At 40.2% G+C, this 24133-nt stretch overlaps 1 protein-coding gene across 3 annotated transcripts in view; it reads left to right on the top strand.

Annotated features, from left to right (window-relative positions):
• Rabgap1 (RAB GTPase activating protein 1) overlaps positions 1-24133 on the top strand; it is a 124193-nt gene that overhangs the window by 5876 nt on the left and 94184 nt on the right. The window contains exon 1 of one of the 3 annotated variants that reach the window (XM_036183978.1): positions 5763-5820. The exons of 1 other annotated variant lie outside the window; for it this stretch is intronic. The gene's annotated coding sequence lies outside the window, so the exon portion shown is untranslated. Of the gene's footprint in view, positions 1-5762; positions 5826-24133 lie in introns of those variants that run through there. One more of the 3 variants, XM_036183980.1, reaches the window with a different exon arrangement.

The following is a 24133-nucleotide window of genomic DNA, read 5'->3' as shown; positions in this document are numbered from 1 at the left end:
TGTCTTTCTAAAACACCCGATGGTCTAATAAAGAACTCAAAGGCCAATAGCAAGGCAAGAAAAAGGATAGGTGGGGCTGGCAGGCAGAGAGAATATATAGAAGGAGAAATCTGGGAGATCTAGGGGTGAGAGAAAGAGGAGGACATCAGGGGCCAGCCTCCCAGCTACACAACCAGCAATGGGGTAAGAAAGAAAGGTATACAGAAATAGAGAAAGGTAAAAGCCCAGAGGCAAAAGACAGATAGTTTAATTTAAAGTTAAGAAACGCCGGCAAGAAACAAACCAAGCTAAGGCCAGGCATTTATAATCAAGAATGAGCCTCTGTGTGTGATATATTTGGGAGCTAGGTGGCAGCACCACAAAAGAGAAAAACCAACAACAGGTTTAAATTACCAACATAACAGCTCACACCCACTTATAACTCTAGTTCCAGGGTGCCTGATGCCTCCTTTTAGCCTCTGAGTGCCACTAGATATGCATGTGGTACACAGACATACATGTTGGCAAAAACACTCATATTTGTAAAAACAAAACAAAAATTAAAAACCCATCAAATAAGGGGGATGAGTGAGATCTTGATTTCTACAATCACCACATACGATTCAAATGTCTTAATTTTCAGTAAGTTCAAAAATCACAAAGCAGGGCTGGAAGGATGGGTCAGTGGTTAAGAGCACTTGCTGCTCTTGGAAAGGGCTCATGTTCATGTCCTAGCACCTACATGGCAACTTACAACTGTCTGTAACTTCATGTGCTGGTTTTGTGTCAACTTGACACAAGCTAAAGAGACTGGAGAGGAGAGAACCTCAACTGAGAAAATGCCTCCAGAAGACCAGGCTGCAGGCAAGCCTGTAGAGCATTTTCTTCATTAGTGATTAATTTAGGAGGACCTGGCCCATTGGGGGTGGGGCCATCCCTGGGCTGGTGGTCCTGGATTCTATAAGAAAGCAAGCCTTTGGCAGCAAGCAGCAAGCAGTAAGCAATGTTCTTCTGTGGCCTCTGCATCAGCTCCTGGACTTCAGGTTCCCAACCTACTTGAGTACCTGTCCTGACTTTCTGCAATGACAAACAGTGATGTGGAAACATAAGCCAAATAAACCCTTTCCTCCCTACGTTACTTTGGTTATAGTGTTTCATCACAGCAATAGTAACCCTAACTAGAACACTCCTATTCCAGGGGATCTGATTCCCTCTACTTGCCTCTACAGGCACCAGGCACACATGTGGTACACATAACATTCATGCAGGCAAAATCAAAATAAAATAAAAGTAAATAAATATTTTCTTAGAAGCATGAAGAAATTGTGAGGCATATAAAGAAATAGGAAAGTATGGTCCATTCAAAAGAAAATATTAAGTCCACAAATTATCCCAAGGAAGCTTAGATATCTGATTTAATATTTAACAAAAAATATTATGGGGTGTTGGTGTTAATCAAACCCAGAGACCCATGCATTTTAGCCATATCTGAGAACGACTTTAAAATATCTATTTTGAGGTTACTTGAAAAATTGAAGTAATGAATGAAGTCAAGAAAACAGTATATGAACAAAATGAGAATATCATGAAGGAAAAATATTATGCAAAGGAGCCTAAATAAAATTCTGGCATTGAAAAGTACAATAATGAAAATAAAGTATTGATTGATGGGGTTGAATGGATTGTTCACTAAGTTGGTCAAGTGTTTGCTGTGCAAGCAGAAGGACCCGATCCTTAGAATTCAATCCCCAGAACCCACACAAATAAATCAGGCCTCCCAGTGAATACTTGCAGTTCCAGTGCTGAGGAGGTGGAGTCTGCTAGGTCTTGAGTTTAATGGCCAGCCAGTGTATCCTAATCAGGGAACTCCAGCCAATGAGAGACCCTGTCTCAGAAAAAAAAAAAAAGAAAAGAAGGGAAGGAAGGAAGGAAGAGAAAGAAAGAAAAAGAAAAGTACAGTACCTGAGTAACATTTATGATGTCCTCTGGCCTCTACAGTACATGCTCATGTGCCCTCTTGCACACACATGTGCATATACACATACACACAAATTATTGGAAGACTTCCAGGGCAGATTTGAGCAACTAATCAGCAAGTTTGAATGGGGGTGTGTTTTAAATACCTCATCCGTCTTGTGTGTAATTTGTAGCTGGAGAGTTTCTCTCCGGTCCACCTGTACTTCCTGCCTGGCTACTGGCCAATCAGCATTTTATTTATCAATCAATCATCCACAACACTTTGGTTAACTTTCCTGATCTTATGCAACCTCCAGACTCTTAACCCCCTGTTTTGCCTGCTATTATTACCAGAGTTTTCTCTTAAAAACACCAAATATAGCCAGGTAGCATTGGCACAGCCCTTTAATTCCAGCACTTGGAGGCAGAGACAGGTGGATCTCTGTGGGTTCAATTACCAGCCTGGTCTACAGAGCGAGTTTCAGAACAGCCAGGGCTGCACAGAGAAACTCTGTCACAAAACAAAACAAAACAAAACAAAAAGCAGACTTTATATAATCTATTTTAGTGCCTACCAATGTCACGTGATAACTTACATTATTCACAGGAAACTAATTTTGGGTTTAAGTATGCTTAACTTTTACCAGCAGGTGGCTTTGAAACCTCAGATCATATTAAGTACAGCGTCTGAGTAGAATTTGGGGCTATTATAAGATGAAGTACTTTGGTAGGCAAGAGCCAGAATAATAAGATCTCTGAATGCTAAAAGAAGGAAAATGCATTTCAGTCAATAGACACAAAGGTGCCCTTGGATATGTGAAAGGACAGTAACAATATCGCTCTGTAGACCAGGCTGGCCTCAAACTCAGAGAGATCCCCCTGCCTCTGATTCCTGAGTGCTGAGATCAAAGACATGTACCATCACTGCCCAACATAATGTCTGTTTTTAAAAAGCACTCTAGTTACATGATGAAACCCTGTCTCAAAACACCAACAGTAAAAAGATCCTGTAGGGTCTGAGGATTTAGCGTAGGTAGTAGAGTGCTTGCCTTTTGGGCAAGAAACCTTGTTTGATACCCCACCCCACATATAATAAGATCAGAGGTCCAAGGTCGTCATCTGCTTTATATGAGGCTAGCCAGGAATACATGAGATACAGATAGAAAGAAAAAAGAGTCCAGGAGAGTATATAAACCAAGTATCTTTACTATTTCAGTGTCAATATCCCATATTATACACAACAAGTAATACTATATACTAAATAATTTGCATTGTATCTAGTATCAGGAAACAAGAAGTCTTAACACAACATCCTAAGTGACATGTATTAGTCCAGAATGTTTGTCTCAAATCCATTGAACTTTCTGATCAGCTTCTACCTTGTAAAATGTAGGATTTAGAAGACAAACTCAGTGACTTACTGTAGATTTCTTGAGGCAAACTTTATTCAAATCCAGGAATTTTGCACTTCAGTTTTTCAGGTATCTGCAAAGAGCCATTCATCTTCAAATTGCATATTTTAAAAACACCTAAAGGGCATAAGTAAATGCATTTAATGATCGAATAATTAGATGTAATAATCAGAAATAAGGTATATATTGTTAATTGAAAAAGGAGATTACTAACTGGTATGTTATTCCAGCATTTGGGAAATGGAGGCAGAAGGACCAAGAGTTTGAAGCAAGCCTGGGCTACATGACGCCCTTTGTCAAAAAAAGACATTGGATCACTAAACCAATCTTGTCAGCTGTTACCATTGGTGGTGAAATATGACATTCTTATTTGTTTTAACTTGTTTCTATTTTTTAACTGTAGACTATACTTACGAATCAAGGAATATATGAAAGTTGGCTACTAAGATAGAAAACATTTTGTGAGGAGTTCTCAAGGTTATACTTTCTTCTTCATATTATTTCAATACTTTAAAATAGGTATATAAGGAAATAGGAAACATCATCCTTGTCCCACTGGGAGTGTAGGTGTTTTGTAAAGGACAAGACACAAAGGAACTATAGCAATAAAACTTTTTTTAAAAATTGCTTTTCTGGTTCATGTTGTAAAGGACTCACTAGGAAAACAGTGAAACAGTGTACTTCGGATAATGAGTAAGTGGTTTTAGAAGTATAAATTACTGAGAGAGGAATGTAATGCGGGCTGAAACAGGAGCTCGGCCCTCTTTCAGTCTGAAGTCTCTCTAGTGGCTGCTCCTTTACTTCTCTGATCTTTCAGCATTACCCTGATATCTGACTCAGGGTTTTTATTATTAAGACCAATTAGAATTCGTGCTACAGTCTAGGGGGAAGGACAGCAGCAAAGTGCACTTGGGGAAGGAGCTGTCTCCAAGGGATGCAACCAGAACGGACCTGAACATTCTGCCTGAGGCCAATCCAGGGCCCAGCTCCTGATCCTGCAAAACCCAACAACTTAGAGGTGTTGGTAAGATTGCCCTACTGAACAACCTGCTCAGCTGAGATCCATTGGGGAGAAGCCTATAGTCTGCAGTCTGAAGAAACAAGATCAGCTGAGGAGTTGACAAAGGAGCAAAATTGTGACCTGAGAACACAAAAGAAGGCACCGCCCAGCCACCGAACCAGATCACCAGAATCATAAGTCCACCCTACACCGACTGGGAACAGGTAAGCCCCCATCTCCAGACCGGCAGATCAGGTCTCTAGCCTCTAGGCCTCAGCCATTGGAGTCCCAGGGACCAAACAGCTACCTTTCCCTGCTCCCTCACCAAAGAAAAAAAAAAAAACCCACAAACAAACAAAAACAACCCCTACGAACCCAACAACCACTGGAACCATAAGCACATCCTGCACCAACTGGGAACAACTGCTCCCTGAGACAGTACCTACTAACACTGATTGGACTAAGCTGCTCCCGGAGAAACAGCGCCCAGTAACACCAATTCTACCAAGAACCAACCCCTAGTGGACCAAGACTATCAATTAGAAGTATAAATTACTAAGTCTTGTGTAGTAGCAATGCCTGGCCTGGTAGCAAAGATCTGTTATCCCAGCTACCTAGGAAGTCAAGACTGGAAGATGAAAAATTCAAGGCTTCATTGCTTTACAAAGTGAGTTCAAGGCACCCTGTCTCAAAATTAAAAATAAAAAAGTCTGGGGTTATAGCTGCGTGGTAAATGCATGAGGTCCTGGGTTCAATCCTTAGTAACAACAACAAAATAATAACTTTTTTAAAAACTTGCACACTGCTTGTTTCGTTCTCTGCTACAGTATGTGTTCATTCCGGACAGGAACTCCAAACTTGGCTTTATTCCTGTTGCTTTGTATTCTGTTTTTGATACTTGTCAAATAAAATTCTCATCGTCGAGTTACGGTCTGAAAATATCTTATTCCTTCCTAGTTTCTTCAGTCCCTGAAAGAGCTAACTCTAAGGAGTTTGAAGTCTGAATTTGTAGATCGGATTCTATCACATAATCTTCACAGGTTTGAGGTAAAGCTGAAATGAGAAACATGTTTTTGTAAAACCACCTGTCATAATTCCAGGCTCTGCGCGCCTCAGAAACGTTGGGGGAGTTGAGTCAGCCTAAATTCTCCATAAAGGTGAACTTTGAGGCGCCTCCAGGCCTCTGGCTCCGACTCTGGTTCCAGCTCCAGCCCCCAGCTCCAGCTCTGGCTCCAGCCAAAGTGGCTGGCTGTAGAGGCTGAGCCCTGCGCGCAGGCGCAGATCCTCCGGCAGGCTCCGAACCCAGGTAGGGGTGCACGAAGGAAGCTCCGCCTCGCGGGAGGACGCGGGGCCTATCAGGTGGGGCGGGGGGCGGGCCAGAGGGCGGAAGGAGCCACTTCACGTGAGCAGGGGGGGGGGGGGGGGGGGGAGGCCAGGCGGCGGAGCCTCCCGGATGGCGCTCGGCGGTAGCAGGTCGGGTACGGTCGCCGTTCCCCTCCTCACTATGGTCTCCTCAGCCCGGAGGTGGGGGGCACTTCCGCCGCCCCGGCTGGAACCCGGGTGCCTTCTCCCGCCGGGCGGGGTCGGGCCAGGAGTTGCGGGGGCTCCCTCGACGGGCCGAGTTCTGAGGGGAGCGGAGATTGGGTGTGGGGAAGCGGCCGCCGAGGGCAGATGGCGCATGCGCGGGCCCTACCCTCTAGGAGCCCCTGCCCAAACCGGTTCCCCCTGTCTGGGAGGGTGTCTGTCTCCAAACCCTGTAACTGCTCCCTTTGGCGAAGTCTCTCCCCTCCCGGCATAGCAGTTTTCTCTCCACTTCTGTGTTTTGGTCTCAGTCTTGTTTGGGGATCTGCCTGGTGTGTGTGTGTGTGTGTGTGTGTGTCTGTCTGTCTGTCTGTCTCAGAGACACTGATTGACTGACTGACTGACGTTGGCTTGGGCCTTAAGCTGGCTTCCCTGGCTGCGCCTAATTTGAAAGACTTGCTCGCTTTCAGTGTCGCTCTGCTTTCTCTTACTGGTGTTTTCTGCCTCGTACTCTCCACCTGCAATTAAAGTGTCTTTGGCACCGCACTCTTTGAGTCTACAAGAAACAACTGCCTACTCCAGCGCCTTGTGTCTTGATTTTTCAGCACCCTTCAGGGTTACGTGAGTCAGCCCCAAGACTGTCCTCAGGCTTCCAGGAGTGCGCTGTCCATTCCCTAGTAGTAGTCAGGACCGTAGTTTTGTCAAATACCTACATTTGTAGTCTGCACCTGTTGTTGCAGGCATAACCATACCTGTGGTACCCGAAGGATCCACTTATCTTGGAAGCATATTTTCTAAGCAGACTATTAAATTGATCATGCTCGCATCGCAGCACTCTTTAAAACCGTGCTCCAACTTCAATTTGAGATTTGGGGGTTTGGGAAAGTCTGTGGGGCGTGGGTCCCACTCCCCCACAGGAGAAAACTGTCAGGGACAGTTTCACAGTGTATTTGATATTTTCATTTAGATCAACACATGTTTTTGCACTCTTGTGAATAAGAAGGTGATATAAGTACATGGGCTTCCAGCTGCGTTGTTTATTTAGGCAAAGAAACAATGGAAGGTAGTGAAACTCTAACTGAAAAGTCCTTTGGGGGAAAAAAGCTTTGTTGGCCAAGGAAGTGCATTTGTAACTTTTTTTTCAAGTTCACTGTCCTGGAACTCGCTCCACAGAAATGCGTGCGCCACCACCACCACCACCAAGTGCATGCTTAACTTTGTAACGTAAGCTAGGGACTCGTTTTAATTCATCTCTCTATATGGTGATATATATATATTTTTTTTGAGCTGAGGATCGAACCCAGGGTCTTGCGCTTGCTAGGCAAGCGCTCTACCACTGAGCTAAATCCCCCAACCCTAGATTATATTTTATATTGAAGATTTAACCAGAACTTACTTAGGAAATGAAAATGAACAAAAGAGAGTTCTTTATGATCATCCTTTATAGATCTAAATTTGAATTAAAATTTGGATGCATGATTGATTTGAATATATATATATATATATATATATATATATATATATATATATATATACATTTTAATTTACATGTCATGCTCAGTGGTTGAAGTATGAGGATCCTGAGTTCAAGGCCTGGCCTGGGCTACATACGTATTGATACGTTGTGGTACATTTTCCAGTTTCTTCAACTGTGTGTGTGAGTGTGTGTGTAAGTCTTGAGTTTAAAAGCTAAGCAAAGCAATGCTGGGCAGTGGGCTCTACCTTGGTAGGTCACAGAATTGCAACATTAGCCAAGCAGACTCACACAGACCCTCAAAACACAGCTGAAGAAACTGTTCTGACATAGGCTGTCCATAATTATCTTTGCTGCTTCCAAGATTGTCAGATATCATTAGGCTTCTTTAGCAAGTGAATAAATAAGTTATAAGATTCAATGTTTCTTGAAACTAGAACTCTGTTTACCTTCAGGTCCCTGTTTAACCATGTATCTAAATCATTTTTGTACTTTGTATGTATTGCTTTTGTTTTTTTAAACAAATTTTCATGGTTAGATCTTGAGGAAAGGAAATCCAGAGATAAGGAATAGATGTATATTCCTGAAAGGAAAATGCTACCTCCCCTAAGACTGTTCAGGAATGTTTTCATTTCTTCACAAACTGGTTACCTGGTTGTCTTCCTCCACTTTCATCATTTTCTGGTATTGTTAGTCTTAAAAAAACATGTAAGCAAAACAGTATTGATGGGTAAATTACACTTAGATTGTAGCCACTGTGTTGACAGCCTTGTTTCTAGATTGTAGCCACTGTGTTGACAGCCTTGTTTCTTTTCATGTGCCAAGATTAACCAAATATGGAAGTGTGCAAGTCATGGCCTAGAAGTTTCCCTTCTCTTTCAAGTTGACCATAACACTCTGAAGACTCTTTCAGAGTAGAGTTTTGTGAGACCCAAGTACCTCTGCCCCTTTTTTCAGTCATTAAAAAGTAAATAAAACCCTAATTCTGTCTTTAAAGTTCATAATTGACACTAAATAGTTGGCAATAAAATATGAAAATAAATTTTAATTGTTTGGCTACGCTGCCAAATTTAGAAGCTTGTACTTCCCCAAGAACCCAATGCATAATTGTTAAAAGTTTCTGGTTAAGGCTGTATCAGATCAGCCCTTACATCATCAGCCACTAGTCTTTGGGCTCTGTAAATCTTTGTGGCAATATATTTTTTTTTCATAGCAAAGTCTTACCTTTTTTTTTTTTTTTTTTTTTTTTTTTTTTGTAGCTAGGGTAGCCTGGGTATCCTTCTCTTGGCTGCTGGAAATGCATCTCACTGGTAGCTTGTGTTGGACTTTTATGGCATGTTAACTATGAGTTTCTGTGATAAATTTAACATTGTTATTCAAATTTAACAGTAATTTGTTTTTGAACTTTCTCTTTCCATTTCCATTATCCTCCATTACAGCCCACAGTGTACAGTCTGGATCTGCTTCTTCTAAGGATGAGTCTTGCCCCACTTAAAAGAAGTGTTATTGAAGGGCTCTAACAGGCCTGAGCATGGCGAACACTGCAGGCAGGTTTTGCCCTTTCCCTCTCACTTGCTAAAATCCCTGACATTCCTAAAGCTAGCCCCCAAGGCCTAGTCCCTTATTTGGCCATGACTCATTCTTGAAACAAAACACCAAGGTCCAACAATCAAAATTCATTATTTGACTAACTTGTCCAATCAGGATTTACCAGCTCACCCTAGCACAGACTCCCCCTTAAAAACCCACTCCTGCAAAAACACCCTCTCTTGCTTCTCCTGCTCTCTTGTTTTCTTGGCTTGTTTGCTGTGTTTGCTGCTGCCTTTGCACCTCCCCACTCCCTCCCCACTTGCCCCTCCTAGTAATAAATCTCCTTTGGGCTGAGAATTTGGTGATTGGATATGTCCTCTGCCAGTTCCAGGGGCCAACCTGGCTTCTGCGACTGAGAATGTTGTTACTGTTGTTTGGAGATAGGGTTTCAAGTCCTAAAAGCCAGTAGTAGACCAGGTTGGCCTTGAACTCAGAGATCCACTTGCCTCCCAAGTGCTAGTATTAAAGGCCACTATATCCAACTTGACTCAGAATGTTTGAAGTATAGTAAGTCATTCACATCTAAGTTGGATTAAATGTTGAGTATATGTAGGATATTGATGGAAATAGCCAATGGTTTTAATATTTTGTAATGAGCTCTGTGCCTTTGAAGGTATCCTGATGAATTAACTGTTTTCTGGCAATAGAGAGTAGGGATATGTCATATAAATCTCTTGCTGTGACCTAGGATTTTCTGTGTCTAGACCTCTAATTACTTGCAGAAGAAAAATTATTTCTTTGATGTTGTGAGTTACCTGTTGCATCCTCTGTGTATTCAAATTAAAGCTGATTTGGGGGGGGGGGGGGGGGGTGGCAATGGTGGTGGCTCATGCCTTTAATCAACACTCTGAAGACAGAAGAAGGCAGATCTGTGTGAGTTCAAGGCTAGCCTGGTCTATAGAGCTAGTTCCAGGGCAGCCAGGGATACAAGAAGAAACCCTGTCTTGAAAAAAAAAAAAAAAAGGCTGATTTCTGTCTGACTTCAAGAATCAAATACTTAACCAGTCCTATGTTTATAATATTTTGATTTTGATTTTGGCTTTAAGAAATGGTTTTTTCAGGTAGATTTAAAACATCTATGGAATTTAAATATTTGTGAATTTTGTATCTTCTTGCACAAATTACTTTTATTACAGTAATTTAAGATGCTAATGAACTGCCTTACCATGTGCTTGATACACTTCCTAATATCCGTCCATCCCTTTGTCAGTATGGACTGGAACTCTATCAAACTTTTCTGGTCTGCTCTTAAGATATTCCTCTGAAAAACAAGCAAGTTATAGAAAAACTGCTAGTACATTTCTCTGAGGTTTTAGTTTTCTACTGAAAGACTTGTTTGTTTGACATTAAATTCTCAGAGATAACAGAGGGATGCATAATCAGAAGTTTCAGATCTCAAGTACAGGAGGTGGATATTCATTTTTCTTAACTGTGCATGAGGGGGAATAATGTTGACTAATTTCCTAAAAGGACAAAAAAAAAATCTTTGATAGACCTTGCAATGCTTTAAAGCATTCATATATATTTTTTGAGACAGGGTTTCTTTGTGTAGTTTTGGAGCCTGTCCTAGATCTCACTCTGTAGACCAGGCTGACCGCTTACTCATAGAGACCCACCTGCCTCTGCCTCCCAAGTGCTGGGATTACAGGCATGTGCCGACGCCCAGCAGCATTCATATTTTTATATTTACACAGTGCTAATGTAAATTATATTATGCTTCTGAAATATATTCAGAAAAAAATGAATATTTGGGTTTTTGTTTGTTTGTTTGTTTTGGTTTTTCAAGACAAGGTTTCTGGCAGTCCCAGAAACTTGCTTTGTAAACCAGACTGTTTTTGAACTCACAGAGATCCACCTACCTCTGCCTCCCTAAGTGCTGGGATCAATGGTATGCGCCACCACTGCCCAACAAAAAAAATTTTTTAGATGTGCTAGCAGGAGTCAGAAAAATAAAATGATCTTGATAATAGTAGTAGTATGTTAACATTAAACTAATTTTCCTGTGTTCCTGGCAGTTTCTATTGTAAAAGGGGCTTTCAAATAGCAATTTAAATATTTAGTTTTAGAGGTACTTCTTTGAAGTGGCATGAAGCCAGCATACTTAGAGTTCTAGAGGGAAGAAAAAGTACTGTGTCCTGAAGTAGCCAAAGGACCACAGGAAGACCATTTCAGCCCTCCCACCCCCCCTCCCTCTTTTTTTGTTCGAGATAGGGTTTCTCTGTGTAGCCCTGGCTGTCCTGGAATTCTCTCTGTCGACGAGGCTGGCCTCTCCCGAGTGCTGGGATTAAAGGCGTGTGTACCATGCCCGGCTAAATAATTTATTTTTATCTCATGTGCATTTGTCTTTTGCCTGCATGTATATATCCATGTAAATGTGTTGGATGCCCTGAAACTGGAGTTACAGGCAGTATTGAGCTATCATGTGGGTGTTGGGAATTGAACCCAGGTCCTCTGGAAGAGCAGCCAGTACTCTTAATCACTGAGCCATCTCTCCAGCCCCTCATTTCAGCCTTTTATATTTTCAGTATCAACGTCTTTACATTCAGCTCATCAACACAGGTAAGAGAATTGTTTTACGTACACTTCTCTTCTACCCCTGGTACTTTTTCTTAGTAGTACCAAGGTATAGTGGAGGAATATTAACTTTGGGACCAGAAAGATATGGACATCCCAAAGTCTTAGACTTAATTTAATATGTGGTTGGAGGTAAACCTACTCTGTAAATTTGAGATTGGTGAGTTTTTTCATTGACTAAAATGGAGTGACTTACACCTAGTTCATGGGTTATTGTACTGCAAAGCACCTGGTGTTTTTTCCTTTCTTAGGTAATTCATAAAATAGTAAGGTTCTGTCCCCTCATTTTACATAACTGAAATCACATCACTGAGGTTTTAAGAAGAAAATCAAAATTTAACTCTTACCTTTTTTTTAACCTATTAGACTATATTGTTAACTTTTAGATAAATAAGAAGGCTTGATTACTCATGAGAAAATGGAAAATAATAAAAAGCATCAACTTTATGTAGGCATTTTACTATACTCATTTTGTAATGGCTTTGTTTACTTGTCTGCCTGAGCACCATCTGTGTGTTTGGTCTCTATAGAGGCCAGAAGAGGGTGTCTCATCCTCTGGAACTGGAGTTACATGTGGTTGTGAGTGTCCTTGTGGTGCTGGGACCAATGTCAAGCCCTCTGTAAAAACAGCAAGTAGTCTTAGCCGTTGAGACTTCTCTTCAGTCCCTTATTTTGTACATTTTCATAGTTTTAACCTGGTTTATAAGGATTATATATATATGACTTGTGATTCAACCTTTAAAAGAAAAATGCCTTTTCTTAAAAAATTTATGTCTTCTACATTGATTGACTTTGATGACATTGCACTAAATGAAAGAAGCCATCTTGAAAAAGACAGATTTTCTGTACTCCTGTTGTTTAAGAGGTTTCCAAAAGTATAATAGTCATGGTGACAGAAGATAGAATGGTGGCTGCAAAAGACTGGGGATGAGAGAAATCCTAGATGGTGGTGATTGGATGTGCTTAGTGCCACAAAACCTGACACTTCAACATGCCTCAAGTGATCAATTTTTATGGCATATGTTTGGCTGTGGTGGTAGAAAGATTGCAGCTTGTGGAACATTTAAAAGAAAACTTGGTCTCATAATTTGTTGAAGAATGACTTTTAGATAAACTGGCTTTTCTAATTTTTAATTGCAAGTATACCCAAGATAATTAAATTTTCTTTTGTCTTGGTTTTTAAAGTTAGGCTGAAATTAATCAGAAGACTTAACTTGCACATGATTCCATTACTTCCCTAATACAATTCAAAGCAGCAGTCCCAAGTTAAGAGTCAGACTTTAAAACAAAGCCATGCCCATCATTTAGCAATTATTGGTGGAAAATAATCTGTATTTGTAATGATGGGAGGGTTTTTCATTGAATTGGTTAAATCTGTATCATCCTTTTCAGGGAGATATGCTATTAGAAATTCATGTGAAAACTAGTGCAAGGAAAGAAAATTTAAAGACTGACAAAAAGCAAAGAACCTAGACCAGTCTGTATATTCCCTTATTACTCTTGCTTGTTTAATTTTGGTACTGGGCATCAAACCCAGAGCCTCACACATGCTGGGCATGTGCTCTGCCACTGAGCCCCTCAGTAGACCCTAATTGTTCTTCTTTGTGGGGTTATGCACATGTGCTTGTGGAAACTGGTGGTAGCCAGTGCTGGAGTTAGGGGCACATACCACATTTCCTGGCTTTTTCCTTTAAAATGGGTCCCAAGGATCTGAATGCAGTCCTCTTGATTGCCATGGCAATAATGACTTTTGCTGCTGACCTGTCTCCCCAGTACTTATTTTACTTTAAAAGATTTGAACCCGATGGGAATTGGCCTGCTATAACATTTTTGAGCCTTGTTTTGTTACTTCCTGTTGTGTTCTAGTTCCTGAACCAAGAGTTACCTTAACCAGAGTTGAATTTTAGAAGGACATAGCACAGAGGACAGGCAAAGAATGGAGATAGGGACACCACGCAGTAAGATACAGCTCAGAAAAGAACAGAAACACCTAGGTGCCTGGGTTTACACCAAGCTTTATAATCTCTGTGAGCTAAAGCAAGTTACTCAACCTGTCTTAGCTTTGGTTTGTTATAGAAAGTTAATATTCATCTGCCAAGCTTAGTGTAGCAGTGACTATAATGTGTTTAAGTCTTTCTAGTTCCACATTGGGCCTAAAATTGGCACTCATTAACTAATATATACTAGTATCTTTTTAGATTTAGCAAGATGTTTTAAGCATCTTCCTTAAGACTCCATAAAGTTGTACTAATTTGCTTACTGACCAACAAAAAAATGGTGGGGAATAGGAAGGAATCCATGAGTGTGTTTGTTCCAAAAGGAATCCAGGGTATGTTTTGAGACTCAGTATTGTTGAACTGTCTTATTGGCCATGACATTTGGGGTTTTGATAGAGTCAGAGATGTTCAAGGGATGTAGCTGGGGTAGTTGGCATACTCCTATAATCCCAGTACCCTGAAGGCTGAGGTAAGAGTCAATTTTAAGGCTAAATGGGGCTATGCAGTGAGATTTTTTTGTCTCAAAAGAATGTGCTGCTGTTGGGTTTTGAGTTTTTCCTATTTTCTGTAACTATATTCCCAAGTACTAACATATACTGTAGCATATTGGTCATTTGTCTTTCTATTAATAGATCCTACCATTACATTACACTCATGCAGTAGTTGTCCCCCACTATCTTGTAGGGCAAAGGATCAGTTCAAAGACTCTACCTATGCTAAAATGGTATAGTATTTGCATATAATCCAGACAGCTTTGCATATCCCACAGCCCACATACTTTATATTATCTCTTAGAATACTTGATGCAACATAAATAACTTTTTATTTGTTATGCTATATTGTTTAGGTGCTGTGGGAGAAAAGTACATGTGGGGTATGAGTATAATATTTTTTTCTGTATATTTTTGATTCTCAGTTGAACTGCATTGTGACCATGTTTTCCCAGCATGTATCATGGTAGTTTATAGTTAATATTTATTTCTAAAATGACTAGAGGGTGAGTATAGTAGAGTAGAAGAGAGGTGTAACTTACTTGTTATGTAGTATATATCATAATTCTTGTGATAAAACTTACAGGCAAACAAAACGGCTTAGAAGTCCTAGCATGAAATAATGAACATGTCAGAATAAGGAGGGAAAGACAGACTGCTTAACTATGTCACTAGATTGTTATTGGAGAGGGAAAAGAGCTCACTAGGAAAATAGAGGCACATTTATCACTTAGGAACCACCCATACAAACGTTTTCAAGCCTAAAAGGTTAGTGTAATATTTGGTTGATTGTGTAGTATGATTTGATAAGATTAAAATGAAAGCCAGGCTCAAGATTTTGAAGGCTAAGTAATTCATTCTCTCTCTCTCTCTCTCTCTCTCTCTCTCTCTCTCTCTCTCTCCCCCCCCCCCCTTTTTTTGGTTTTTTTGTTTTTTGTTTTTTGTTTTTTTTTGGTTTTTGTTTTTTTTTTTGGTTTTTTTCGAGACAGGGTTTCTCTGTGTAGCTTTGCGCCTTTCCTGGAACTCACTTGGTAGCCCAGGCTGGCCTCGAACTCACAGAGATCTGCCTGCCTCTGCCTCCCGAGTGCTGGGATTAAAGGAGTGCGCCACCAACGCCCAGTGAAGGCTAAGTAATTCAAAGAATTTAGGTTTCATTTAGTTTTCTTCCCTTTTTAATTTCTTTTTAATTTTTAAAAACATTTTTATGTGTATGGGTGTTTTGCCTGCATGTATATCTGTGTATTGCATATGTGCCTATGAAAGCTAGAAGAGGGTATCAAATTCTTTAAAACAGGAATTACAGTTGATTCTGAGTCACCAGGTAGATTCTGGAAATTGAAACTGGGGTCCTAGAAGAGCAGCCAGTGTTCTTTAACTACTGAGCTGTCTCTCCAGCCCACTTTTAATTTTTTTTTAATAGAGAATTTTTTTAAGTGTCATCTTAAACTGCAAGGATGTCTGTTAAACATCACAATTAAACATGCCAAAGGAAAAGCCATTATTTTGTGTGTATTGGTATTTTGTTTGCATGCATGTCTGTGTACCATGTACATGCCTGGTGCCTGCAGAGGCCAGACAAGGACATCAGATCCCCTAGAACTGGGTGAGTCACAATATAGGTGCTGGGAACCAAATTCCATTCCTCTGGAATAGCTGTCAGTACTCTCAGTAGTTACTCTGTGCCATCATCCTTGCCTTTTAAAGACTTTAAAGACATTTATTTGTGTATCTACTTACTTTGTGCATGTATAGGGATATCAGAGGACTAAACTAGTTTGTAGGGTCTGTTCTTTCATCATGGAGGTTCCTGAGGTATCAAACCAAAGTACTCAGGTGTGACAGCAGGTACCTTTATGCCCTGAGCCATCACACAGCCTTCATGCTGTTTTCATTCAGGAATTAGCAGAGATTTTGAGGAAGGTAGAGAAGGATTGGCTATAGGATCATATGTAATATTTAGAAATTCTGTAACTAGGAAATTAATGACCAGAGAGAATCGAGAGCTGCAGTTCTAAACCTGTGGGTCACCAAACGACCCTTTCACAGGGGTCACTTAAGACCATCAGAAAACACAGGTATTTATATTATGATTTGTAACAGTAGCAAAATTATAGTTATGAAGTAGCAACACAAGTAATTTTATGGTTGGGGGTCACCACAGCATGAGCTATATTAGAGGGTCACAGGATCAGGAAGGTTGAGAACCTGGTCTGGAGAGTGAAGCTTTTTGAAGAAGGATATGCTTGCTGCTAAAATTCACTAGAATTCCCAAGGAGCAGTAATAAAAAGAAGAAACAGCTGAGTGATAGTGCCACACACATTTAACCCCAGCACTGGGAAAGCAGAAGCAGGTGGATGGATCTCTGAGTTTGGGTCTAGCCTGGTCTGCAGAGTAAGCTCTGGGAGAGCCAGGACTACATAGAGAAACCCTGAATTGGGAAGAAAGAAAGAGGAAAAAGAAGAATCAAAATTGTTGTGTTTTGTTTTGTTTTGTTTTGTTTTGTTTTTTTCTGTTTTGTTTCTCTTGGATCTGTGGTTAACTAGGATAGAGAAAACCTGGAGGAATATAGTTGTATGAGACATTCAGGTAGAATGATTTGGTTTGAGATGACCATAGAGTTTTATAGTAGAACCTTGCCCAGGTAATAACCCCTGTGGCATATACCAAGCACTATACTGCAATACAAATACATTTTCTTTACTACTGTGGGTGGAATATTCTGTCGCACCAGTCAGCTCTGTACCAACAGCTGGCTCCCAAATAACCATACAGAGACATATTATTAATTACAATTGCTCAGCCAGTAGCTTAGGCTTGTTACTAGCTAGCTCTTACACCTTCAATTAAACCATATTTCTTATCTATGCTGTACCACATAGTGGTACTTTTTTTTTTTTTTTCCTCAGCACAACCTGTTCATCACCTCCTCTGCAGCTTGCTGGCAACTTCGCCTTTTTTCCTCCTAGCAATCTCCCAGTCTAGCTCCCTTGCCTATCTCTTCCTGTCTAGCTATTGGCCAGTTGGCTCTTTATTAAACTAGTGGGAATAATGCATATTCACAGTATACAAAAGGATTATTCCACAGCATACTAGAAGTGAGTATTTACCTGGCAAAGGTAAAAGGTATGTCTTATTTCTTACCATTACACTGCCTTGTAGGCTCCTGGCATAGATTAGACACTTGGTAGTGAATATAAAAGAAATAAAACATAACAGAAATGCTTATCTTGAATGCAGAGAAAATATGGGACTAGGGTAGTGTTAGTGTGTAATAGAAAGGTTGTCCTGGAACTCACTCTGTAGACCAAGCTGGCCTCAGACTCACAGAGATCTGCCCACCTCTGCCTGCAGAGTGCTGGAATTAAAGGGCAGCCTACAAGTAAGTTCACTGTTAACTGATTGATTTTAGTAACTAGTGCCAATACAAATGTTTAATAGTACTCTATCCAAAAAAATCTCAGCCCTCTTACTGTGAGAACTATTTTCCATTTCAGTACACATCAATGGTGGCTAGAGGAGACCAAGGACAAATATGCACCTTCAGTGTGATTCGGGTACATTTAAAAACCATTTTATGTGTGGAGAGAGAATGTGGGGGTGTGGGGGGCATTGTATGTACATGTGTACACACTTGCATGCCACAGTGCATGTAGAAATCAGAGGACAACTCCTGGGAATTGGTTTTCTTCTGTTGTATGGGTTCTGAAAATTGAACTCAGGTAACCAGGCTTAGTGGCAAATGCCGGTACACAGAGTCATCTCACTGGCCCTGAGGTACATATTTTTCCTATGCAGAAGTGCATAGTTGAGCATAAAATTGTCATTTGATGTCACCCAGCAGTGAATTTGAGCTGGAATTACATAGATATCTACCTGTCTTCTGTTAATTTTCTTTTTTTAAAACTTTTGCAAGAGAGTCTTATCATGCCCAGCCGAATTTGAACTCTTAATAACCCTGCCTCAGCCTTCTAAGTGCTCCACACTCAACTGGCATGTGCCACCTTACCTGGCCTGGCTGAGACTGTATTTCAATCAAAACCTCCAGTGGTGGGGCTGGAGAGATGGCTCAGTGGTTAAGAGACCTGCTGTTCTTCCAGAGGTCTGAGTTCAATTCCCAGCACCACATGTTCATCTTTAGATGCTGAAAAAGCCTTTGACAAAATCCAACACCCTTTCATGATAAAGGTCCTAGAGAGATCAGGAATACAAGGAATATACCTAAACGTATTAAAAGTAATATACAACAAGCCAACATCAAATTAAATGGAGAGAAACTCAAAGCTGATCTCCCTAAAATCAGGAATAAGACAAGGCTGTCCACTCTCTTCATATCTGTTCGTTACAGTACTCAAACGTTCTAGCTAGGGCTGTAGAGATGGCTCAGAGGTTAAAAGCACTGACTGCTTTTCCGGAGGTCCTGAGTTCAATTCTCAGCAACCACATGGTGGCTCACAACCATCTCTAGGAGGATCTGATGCCCTCTTCTAGCATAAAATCATACATGCAGATAGAGCACTCGTAGAAATAAATAAATATTTTTAAAAAAACTCCAGTGGTCTTTTATGAGTCAGTAAGATCAAAGTAATGAAAGGTCAGATGTTATGAAAAAATATACCACCAGCAGGGCAATTGTGGCCCAAGCCTTGAATTCCAGCACATAAGTGAAGGAAATTACCTTTCATCTCACATGACTTTATTTTTTATTTATTTTCTTTTTGGCTTTTTGGGTACCACCATATGTAGAAAAGGAAACATCCCAATGTTCTGTTTGATACCATGGTGTTCTTGGTGGCATTTGACGTTTATCACCTTTGTGAAAGCAGGAGACAAACTTGTAATGCCTAACTAACACCAAGATGTCCATGCTTATATTAAAGATGGGAGGGCTGAGGCTGTGTTCAGTTCATGATGTGCTTGTGTGATGTGCATGCAGACCAGAATTTGATCCCAAGCATTACATACACCAGGTGCAGTGTCCCACCTGTCATCCTAGGAGTCTCAGAAGTTCAGAATTATTCTCAGCTACAAAGTGAGTGACAGGCCATCCTGGACCATGTAGGACCTTGTTGTCATCCCCCTACTCCCACCCCAAAAGTGCTGATGTTCTTTCCTCTGTAAGTAGGATACATCTTACTCTGTAGTGCCGTACAAAATGAGACTTTTTCTTCTAAGTGTTCCTTTATATTTATTTAGATTAAAATAGATTACAATGTCCAATTAGGAAATCTATATATTTTGCTTTAGTAATATGCTTCATAAATTGGAATGTTTAGATTAGCTAATATCTAATTTGTTTTTAATTTTGAAAAGCTTTGGGCTGGAGAGATAGCTCAGAGGTTAAGAGCACTGACTACTCTTCCGAAGGTCCTGAATTTAATTCCCTGCAACCACATGGTGGCTTACAACCATCTATATAATAAGATCCAATGCCCTCTTCTGGCATGTGGCAGATCACTGTATACATAATAAACAAATATTTTTTTAAAAAAAAAAAACCTTTAATATTTGACTGTATGTAATATTCTGTGTGTATTAAGTCTTTTGTATGTATATATCAACCTAAAGCCCTTGATCATTTTACAGTAGCTCTATGAGATAGATATTGTATCACTTTTCTCTTATAGAAACTGTATAACTAGGCTGAGCAAGAAAGGAGTGGTACAACCAGTGTACTAGTGCATAGTATAAATGGAGTAGGGTGAGGTTTTTTTCTTGTTTGTTCCTAGTGCTGGGGGAATCAAACTCTGCACCTCTCACATGCTATGCGTGTGATGTTCCAGTAAGCTGTAACCCCAGCCCTAGGCATATTCTAATTTTTTTTTTTTTAACTTCAAATTGCATGCTTCATTGTCACAAATAAGAACAGCATTCAGGTGGTCACATGTTTGAAACAAACCTGGCTTATGTAACAAGACCTACCCCTTCCTAAGATACAATTTAAATGGTACTGGATACCCTTGCTCTGGTGTTTGTCCTGCTTCTTTAATAAACATTTGAATATCCACTGTGTGTCAGACTAAAAGCTGAGACAGCAATCATTAATGAAAAACAGAAAGGAGCATGAGTTTTAATTTATGTGATATTTAAAAACAAAAGGATAATACGTATTAATTGGTAAAGTGCCGTGGAGACTTGTAGTAATTAATGGAGATCATCAACTATTTTCACAAGATAGTTTGTACTTTATTGTCTATAGAAATTGGAATTAGAGACTGAAAGATGAAGAATCAAGAGTAGATAGCTTCTTGTGCTAACTGATAAAAATGGAATTTTAAAATAAAACAAGCCGGGCAGTGGTGGCACACGCCTTTAATCCCAGCACTTGGGAGGCAGAGCCAGATCTCTGTGAGTTTGAGGCCAGCCTGGTCTACAAAGCAAGTTCCAGGAAAGGCGCAAAGCTACACAGAGAAACCTTGTCTCGAAAAAACAAAACAAAATTAGTCCATAGTGTCTTAAGACAAAGACTAATTTAAGTCTCAGAGTATTATCATAAGTGGCATTAATTTCTGTGATGCTTCCTCATAGAGGCTGGAGAGGCTCTTATGGCCTGTCCATGGAGGCTGGAGAGAAAGAGTCTTACTGTATAGTGTTTGATAAACCTCATTCCTGCTGAGGGATTCAGTTAGTTTCAGTTAAAAAAAAAAAAAAAAAAGAAAGAAAGAAAGAAAGAAAGAAAAGAAAAGAAAAGTAAATTATCTTAAGTGTGGTTTTGTTTTGTTTTTAATCACCTCCTCAAAGAAACAAATGGAACTTTGAGCCTTCCAAATCTTAAACGTTGTTAGACTCTGGGGTTATACTCGAGAGAATTTTCATAGGCCTTCTGTTGTTGCACTATTCAATTCAGAAATAGGATGAAGACTTAATCAGCATGAAAAACTAACATAAAATACAAGCTCTAAAAGAAACTGAGGCATTAGATATTAAACAGTTATGTTTGTCTTAATAGAGCTCTGCTTTGGGACCGACCAATAACAGTACAATTTGTGCCTTGATTTCTGACAGTTACAATACCTTGACCAAGTCACACCATCACACTCACACTTAATTTATTATCTGTAAAATAGCAATGTGAAGATTAAATTAGGACTCATTCATCATGACATTAACAAACAACATACTGCTAAAAAAAAAAAAATCAAATCTTGACTGCAATGGGAGCATCAGCAAGGGAAGCATTTCCTTTGACTCTAAGTGGAAATGGGCACATGGACCCTGAAGACTCCTGGAAGGGGAGACCAAATGATATGATTTTGTACAGATGCCAGGGTTACTTAATCAAATCCTGAAGGTATTGTAGTTAGAGTTTTCCTGCCTGGCCCACAGTCAGGACAAATCTCTCTCACCTGCCAGGCCCATAGATGCTCAGAACCAACCAAGTAAACACACAGAAGCTTACATTGTTTACAAACTGTATGGCCGTGGCAGGCTTCTTGTTATCTACTTCTTCTATCTTAAATTAACCCATTTCTGTTAATCTATACTTTGCCACATGGCTCGTGGCTTACCAGTACCTTACATCCTCTTTGTCATGGCGGTGGCTGGCAGTATCTCTCCCCCCAGCAGAGACTCTTTTCCAAAGCAACATATCCTTATATCCAAATTTTGAAGTCAAGGTACCTTTAAAATTTACATATTTATTTAACTCAACAGCTTTTATGATCAAATCTTTTTCTGTAGTGAAAAATTCCAGAGACAACACAAACCAGATACTTTTTGTAATATCCATCTTTGTAAGACTGAAATGCTGCTGTGCCTGCTGGCCCCACCCACCTCAGCTTCCCAAAGTGGCGGTGGTACAGTTGGCCATGTGTACCATCAACTATCAGAAGCAGTTCTATCAAAGCAGCGCATAGCCTAGAAATCTTTTTTTTTTTTTTTTTTTTTAAACTAGCAAAGGCTAAATCTACCAAGCATCAGAATAAAGTGCCGCTTGTAGATTCCTCATTCCCGCCACATTGCAGGTCAGGTGCACATGCCAGGAGCCCACCATAGTAGCTCAAACTGGCAGGCAGGCTTCCAATAACTTGAGAGAGACAACTAGGAAGCTGTTTTTAGCTCTGTTTTAGAATCTTTTTTCTCAGGTTTTAGGTGGAAACTTGCCAACACGTTGGGTGCCATTTGTAAGTCTGTTTTCGGTAAAGGTCTAAGTTAGTGCTTACCCAACATGTCTCTTAGTTTGGTACCCTAAATCAGCATCTATTTGCCTCTGCAGGGACTAGAGAGACAGCTCAGCAGTTAAGAGCATTGACAGCTCTTTCAGAGGTCCTGAGTTCAAATCCCAGCAACCACATAGTGGCTCACAGCCATCTTTAATGGGATCTGATGCCCTCTTTTCGGCATATAGATGTATGTGCAGATAGAGCACCATATCCATAAAATAAATCTTTTTTTTAATGCCTCTTTGCTAAGACTTTGATTTGTCTCACTAACATGACCTTTACTATACCAGTTCAGTGTGTATCCATTCAGTGGATAAATGAAAACATTCTTCTATTGGCTTTTCCGAAAACTATTTTAAAGTATTTTTCGATCTGGTACTACTAAATATTCATTTAAATTTAAAAAATTTTACATTTATGAATATTTTACCTTCATGTGTTACGTATGTATATCACATGTGTGCTTGGTACCCATAGAGGCCAGAAGACACAGGGTTCCCCTGGAACCAGAGTTACAGATGGTTATGAGCCACCATCTGCATGCTGGGAAGAGAACCTGGGTCCTCTGCAGGAACCAAAAGTGCCCCTATTTGATCATTTTTGAAACAGGGACTTACTACATATCTAAGGCTGGCCTCAAACTTAGAATAGTCCTCTTGTCATAGCATCTTGAGTGTTAGAATTATGAATGAGGACTGCTATATTCTTCCCTACTATGTATTTATATTTGGGCTTGTAAAATATATTCCCTAGATAGTCTTTGTGTATTTTCTTGAGACAGAGTCTACCAATGTAGCTCTGGCTGGCTTAAAACTCAGCAATTTAAGACCAGGCTGACCTGTTGTGCACCAAGACCTTCCTGCTTCTAATTCTAGAGTGTTGGGATTATATGCATGTACCACTGTACCTGGCTCCGTCATCAGGTTTTTTCCAGTTATTTTATTTTATGTGCATTAATGTTTTTTGGGTCCCTCCCAGAACTGTAGTTACAGACAGTTGTAAGCTGCCATGTAGGTGCTGGGAGTTGAACCCTTGTCCTCTGGAAGAGCAGACTGCTCTTAACTGTAGAGACATCTCTCCAGCCCCTGACACTGTAATCTTAAAGCAGGAAACATAAATAAAAAGCAACAGAAAGTCCAGAAAAGAACCTATCCTTATCGGTGTCATTAGCTAGTTGAGTGATTCTCCTTCTCTTGGGGTTGTTTTCTTATGTTTAATATTACTGATGATTTCTGTTTTCTGGGTTTTTGTTTTATTCCGCGTAATATTTAGGAATGGTGCAACTCTTAATGATAGGTGCTTTAGTTGAGCCTTAGAAGAGAAAATAGTATTTGGCATATGATGTATGCTCAGTTACTATATGTTCAATTAAAAACCCAAAGCACGCCTGGCGGTGGTGGCTCACGCCTTTAATCCCAGCACTTGGGAGGCAGAGGCAGCTGAATCTCTGTGAGTTTGAGGCTAGCTTGATCTACAAAGTGTGCTCCAGGAAAGGCACAAAACTACACAGAGAAACCCTGTCTCGGAAAAAAAACAACAAAAAACACCAAAGCACAGGGGATGGAGCAGTGCCTCAGTCATTAAGAGCACTTACTGCTCTTACAGAGGACCTGGGTTCAGTCCCAGCACCCACATTATGGCTCAAAACCATCCTTAACTCCAGTTCCATGGGATCTGAAGCTCTCTCCTGGCCTTGGGTACTGTATGTGGTGTACATACATACATATTCAGAAAAAAAGTACACACATAAAATAATCTTTAAAAAAAAAAATCCAGCTAGGCAGTGGTGGTAAACACCTTTAATCCCAGCACTTGAGAGGCAGAGGCAGGAGGATCTCTGTAAGTTTGAGGCCAACCTGATCTACAGAATGAGTTCCAGGACAGCCAGGTCTGTTATATAGAAACCCTCTCGAAAAACCAAAACTAAAACAAAGCACAACAAAGCCTAAGCCAAAATTTGAGTTGTAAAGATTAAACAC

Source organism: Onychomys torridus, chromosome 4 (assembly GCF_903995425.1).
Source record: "Onychomys torridus chromosome 4, mOncTor1.1, whole genome shotgun sequence".
NCBI classification, from domain to species: domain Eukaryota; kingdom Metazoa; phylum Chordata; class Mammalia; order Rodentia; family Cricetidae; genus Onychomys; species Onychomys torridus.
The sequence above is the reverse complement of the archived record's forward strand: the minus strand, read 5'-3'. Positions and strand labels throughout refer to the sequence as shown.